Here is a 5,543-nt window from a genome sequence, read left to right as displayed (position 1 = left end):
CCTCCACCAAGTGTCATGGTGCCTGAGCGCTATACATATACATCGAGACCTCGTCATAAAGGGAAAGGAAGAAGCTGGTGAGAGGGCTCCGAGGGAAAAGGTACCTGCCAACCAAGCCTGGCAACCTGAGTTTGCTCCCTGAAACACACGGTAGGAGAAGAGGACCGACTTCCATAGTTGCCTTCTGACTTCCATATACTCGCCGGGGGCTCACACTTACTCCCCTGTAAATAAACAAACATAATTGGGGCTGGAGAGATGGCTCAGAGGTTAAGAGCATTGCCTGCTCTTCCAAAGGTCCTGAGTTCAATTCCCGGCAACCACATGGTGGCTCACAACCATCTGTAATGGGGTCTAGTGCCCTCTTCTGTCCTGCAGGCATACACACAGACAGAATATTGTATACATAATAAATAAATAAATAAATACAAAAAAAATAATTTAAAAATTTAAGGAAGGAGTCTTGGTCTGTGCTATAATAACATGGATGAACCTTGGGGAAATTACACTAAGTGAAATGAGGCAGCCACGGAAGGACACACATGACAGGATTCGACTTAAGTGAGATGCTTCGTGTGGTCTGGTCCATGGAGATTGAAAACGACAGAACGGAGAGAGAGACTAAAAGGAGGAAGCCCTAAGGATGGTGGGCGGAGAGAGGGATCAGATGAGGAACAAGAACTCATGTCCAGGCCGGCGTGTGATCCACATCTCCTCCCAGGAAGGAATAATTGGAGTCTTTGGGCCAACTTCAGGATTGTATGAAGGAGGAAGCTGAAGCCTGAGAGATGGAGAAGCAGCTTCCAGAAGGTTCTAGGGTGGTTCTCCTTGATATTTCTAATTTTTAAAATGCTGCCCGATCATTGTATAATGTGTTCTCTTTACAACGGGAATACTGCGTCTGTTCATGGAAAAGTCTCTTTACTGAGTAATATAACATTTTTTAAAAATCACAGCTAGGGAGAAACCTAACAATATTATTTCAGGGCTTTTAGAAAAGAGCAACAGAGAACTCTCAGTCTCGAGTCAGGGAGCCATCATTCCAGGCAGGCTACAGTGAAAGAAACACGGCGGCAAGGAGAGACCTAGGCTTGCTTTTATTATTTATTTATTTATTATTTATTGGGGGTGGCAGGTACATGCTCCACAGTGGAGGGCAGAGGGCAGCTTGGAGGAATCAGTACCCTCCTTCACCATGTAGGTCCTGAGGACCAAACTCAGGACTTCAGGTTTGGTGGCAAGTACCTTAGCCAGCTGAGTTGTCTTTCTAGTTCCTTTCCTTCTTTCTTTCCTTCCTTCCTTCCTTCCTTCCTTCCTTCCTTCCTTTCTTCCTTTTCAAGACAGGTTTTCTCTGTGTAACAGCCCTGGCTATCCTGGAATTTTCTCTGTAGACCAGGCTGGCCCCGAACTCACAGAGATCCACCTGCCTTTGCCTCCTGAGTGCTGGGATTAAAGTCCTGTGCCACCACTGCCATCTCTTTCTTAGGCTTTTGAGTAAATGGGAAAGATATGTAATTTTCATTAAGTTTTTTTAAAGCTCTTGGTTACAGTTAAAGTTTTTCCTAAAACAAGAGCGACACACATAAATATGTATATAAGCCATGCACTTTGTATAAATAAATATAATGTATATTTAGCCTTCGAATGTTTGGAAATAAACACAAAAGTATACATGTAGGCGAAACCAGCAGGAATGAGTGACAGGCAAGCCCGTATATCCTGAACTTGTCTGCTGGCAATCTGCCTCTCACTTGGAGCCTCTGGAAAGCACAGCCCACAGGGAAGGCACTGGAACTGGGCAAGGGTCAGAGACAGTGACGTCCGGAGTGAGTGTGGGTCCCTGGGTCAATGTGTTGGGGGTAGCGAGCAAAGGAAACTGGCTTGCTCAAATTTAGCCCAAATGGGAAGTAGGTTGACACTCAGAAGGTCATAGAACCCACAGGCCAGAAGAGCCTTGGTTTCCACAAGGGACAGGAACCAGAGGGAACAATGTCACAGGCCAGGCCACTCGGTTTCCCAGGACCTCCTGTTTCCCATCTGCGGCCCTGCATGAGCAATACCAGGAAAGGCACATTATAAAAAGTCGTGCACGCAGGAGACAGACGATGTACCGCAGAACCAAGTGAATACGAAATCTAGCACTGAGGAAACAGAGCAAAAACCCAAAGACTTGAATACCCAAGCTCAGAAAAACAGGTCCAAAGAAATCAGAGGCAAGTCAGTGCTTGCTACAGTGTATCATTCGAGAGTGTAGGAGGGCAGGTTCTTCAGACGGCTGGGAGGTGCTGGCGGTGCCTGCGTGATGCGTGGTAACTGTGTGATTGTGCTGATATTTATCCACTTAAAAGAAGAAATCTCCATGTTAAATTCTTTTTTTTTTCTTTTTGGTTCTTGGCGCTCTCTCTCTCTCTCTCTCTCTCTCTCTCTCTCTCTCTCTCTCCGTCTCTCTGTCTCTGTCTCTCTTTCTCTCTCTCTCCCTAATAGGAATAAAGTCAGGCAATGAGGCAACTCCCTGGAGAAGCCCTAACACTCTCTTGAGTATGTTCTTTTTTTTGTTTTTTTTGTTTTTGTTTTTGTTTTTGTTTTCGAGACAGGGTTTCTCTGTAGCTTTGGTTCCTGTCCTGGAACTAGCTCTTGTAGACCAGTCTGGCCTCGAACTCACAGAGATCCGCCTGCCTCTGCCTCCCGAGTGCTGGGATTAAAGGCGTGCGCCACCACCGCCCGGAGTATGTTCTTTGGCTCTGCAATGAACTTCTTCCCAATTTCCTTTTTAAAGAGTCAAGCAATGAAGGAAAAAGCGGAACTGAATAACAGCAGTGTAGTAATGTAGTATTTTTTAAACAGTGAGGAATGTTCCAACAGAGTCCTCCAGGCACTGAAAGAGCAAGCAGAGGCCTCTGCAGAGCAGCCGCTGAGCCGCTGAAAGGGGAGGGCCTACAGCTCTAGGGCTCTAGGCCAAAGGTTACAGCTCTTCCAGAAAGTGTCTAGCAGGCTTTCTGGTTCTTAGCAGAAAACCACCCCTAGAGTGAAGCGGGGGGAGGTGCAGGGGACTCCAGGTCCCACAGACTTAGATGCACGTCCCTGGAGCCACTGCCAAGGGCAGAGAAATCCAGAGAAGCTTCGAAAGACAGAAGCTGGATCAGTGAGTAAACATTAGAGTCAGAAATCAGAGGTGCTGGCGGCACCAGCTTTAATCCCAGTACTTGGGAGGTAGAAGCAGGTAGATTACTGTGAGTTCAAGGCCAGCCTGGTCAACAGAGCAAATACCCAACAGCTAGGACTATGTAATGAGAACCTGTCTCAAAACTTTTTTAAAAAGAGAAGAAAAAAGAAAGGAGGCTGTTTGCAGAACCAGTCCTTGGCCTCCAGCCTTTTGCTGGAGATGGGATACACAGGTAGGGATGTGGTAACGACTGAGCAGAGCCCCAGCAGAATTCTCAGAGAAAAAGGTCAAGTTCCCCTAAGGGACCTAAAACTGCTGTAAACACAGGTCCTCGGACTAGGGGTGTGGCTTTGCAGTTCAACACTTGCCTTGCCTGTCTGAAGCCCCGGGGGTCCATTGTGAGCCTCGCAGCCACAAAAACTCTTCAAACCTGTCTCATTCTTACCTCAGTTGCTCACATCCAAGTCAGGTGGTCATTTTACAAACGGCACAGAGTCCGCGAGATCCTGTCTTGATCCAATGGGCTTGTTCCTAGCGACTTTCTCTCCTCTGATCCACCAAGGAGGTGAGGTCTTTGCCACACCCCCTTCCGACCCACACCTCCTTCCTCCTCCTCCTCTTCCCCCACCCCATCTCCTACCCTAGGTCCTCAGCAGAAGCTCAGGCTGCTTCATCTGAAACAGAATCTCTGAAAGTTGCCTTCCTCTTTGGTTTTGTTTTCTTAAACTGAAGAGACGATAGTTTTTCCTCTTTCAAAAAATGTTTTCTTTACTTTTGAAAATTTTATCACACGCGTGTATATTGAAATATGTGACCCCAATTTCCCCCTTCCTACTCTCCCCATATACTCTCAACTCCTCCTCCACTTCATGTCTTTTTCTTGATAACCCAACCAAGTCCAGTTTATTCTGTCTATATGTGCATGAGTGTGGAGAGAATGATGGGCTTAAGATGACAAATGATGTGAATGGAAATATCACAGTGAAACCCTTTATTTCATCTAATCGCCATATGCTAAGAAGAAAACAAAGCAAACAGAAAGAGAAGCACAGGGTTTCCCACGTTCGTGGTGTTTTCAGTTGCTGCCTGCCCATTCAGTCAGCGCCGGCTTCTCTGACTTGGTTTGACAGTGCCCTCTCCCAAGGGCTGGCCTCTGAAGTAGTTATAAATCTACTGCATAAATCCAGAGGGACAGCAGCAGACCAACGGCTGCCAGGAACAGAATGAGGAAGGATGTAAGGAGACGGTGGAGGGTGGGAGACACATTCATTATCTCAGTGGTGGTGGTTTCGCTGGTATTTACATATGTCTAAGCCTGTCAAATTTGTATTTTATGTGTGTGATTCATAATTGTACTTCTTACAAAGAAAGAAAGAAAAGAGGGGCTGGAGATGGCTCAGCAGACAAATGTGCTTGCCACTTGAAGCCTAACAGCCTGAGTTTGATTCCCAGAACCAACAGGGTGGAAGGAGAGATCAGACTCCCAGAAGCTCTCCTCTGAACGCCACACATGCACTGTGATATGCGTGCACGCACACATGCACACACACACAAAGTAAATAAATAAAATGTAATTTAAAAATGTAAGCCAGTGGATGAAGCTAGAGAGGTTGCTTTGTGATTAAGAGCATGGACTGTCCCAGAAGACTCAAGTTTTCTTCCTAGCACCCACATTGGGCTGCTCACACCTCTGTAACTCCAAGTCAAGGAGATATAACACCCTCTTTTGGCCTCCATGGATACTGGACACACAGAATACACCTATTAACTAAATAATAATACATAATAAATAAATAAAATACATAATTAAAAATAAGGTATGACCATATGAAAGTAGTTACCTGGAAGACAAATATTTTTAAAACCAGAATAAGGGAAGCTAATTAAGTTAAATAAGCATGAACTAACAGCTGCATACAAGAAAATTTATAAAATAAGCAAAGGCATGGAGGAGCCGGGCGGTGGTGGCGCACGCCTTTAATCCCAGCACTCGGGAGGCAGAGGCAGGCGGATCTCTGTGAGTTCGAGGCCAGCCTGGTCTACAAGAGCTAGTTCCAGGACAGAAACCAAACAGCTACAGAGAAACCTTGTCTTGAAAAATCAAAAAAAAAAAAAGGCATGGAGGAAATATCAAAGAATATTTGATAAAGGAGCTACATTGATTTGGAATTGGAGATACTGGTGTTGACCGATGATTGCTTGATAGATTGTGTTTACCTGGGTCTAATCCCCTCACTCATCTTTATCACCATAGTAACAATGTCAGAAGACATTCTCAGGTAGAAAAATAAATACGTATGGGTGCTAATGAGTGGGTGTGTCTCCTAACCCCACAGATCCCCAAGCTTGTTACTGAAACATCGTAGGATTATCTGATGAC

The 5,543-nt window shown here is 45.5% G+C and overlaps 1 non-coding gene across 1 annotated transcript; it reads left to right on the top strand.

Moving 5' to 3' along the window:
* The first annotated feature begins 2,956 nt into the window (after window positions 1–2,956).
* On the top strand, window positions 2,957–3,019 carry LOC121465048. The gene has a single exon (XR_005976608.1). It is a non-coding gene; the product is annotated as a U7 small nuclear RNA (small nuclear RNA).
* Window positions 3,020–5,543: the final 2,524 nt, after the last annotated feature.

The sequence above is a fragment of the Microtus oregoni genome, unplaced genomic scaffold (genome assembly GCF_018167655.1).
Source record: "Microtus oregoni isolate MIOR12 unplaced genomic scaffold, Mior012 000001F_ref0000356, whole genome shotgun sequence".
NCBI lineage: Eukaryota > Metazoa > Chordata > Mammalia > Rodentia > Cricetidae > Microtus > Microtus oregoni.
This window is presented reverse-complemented; position numbering and strand designations above follow the sequence as displayed.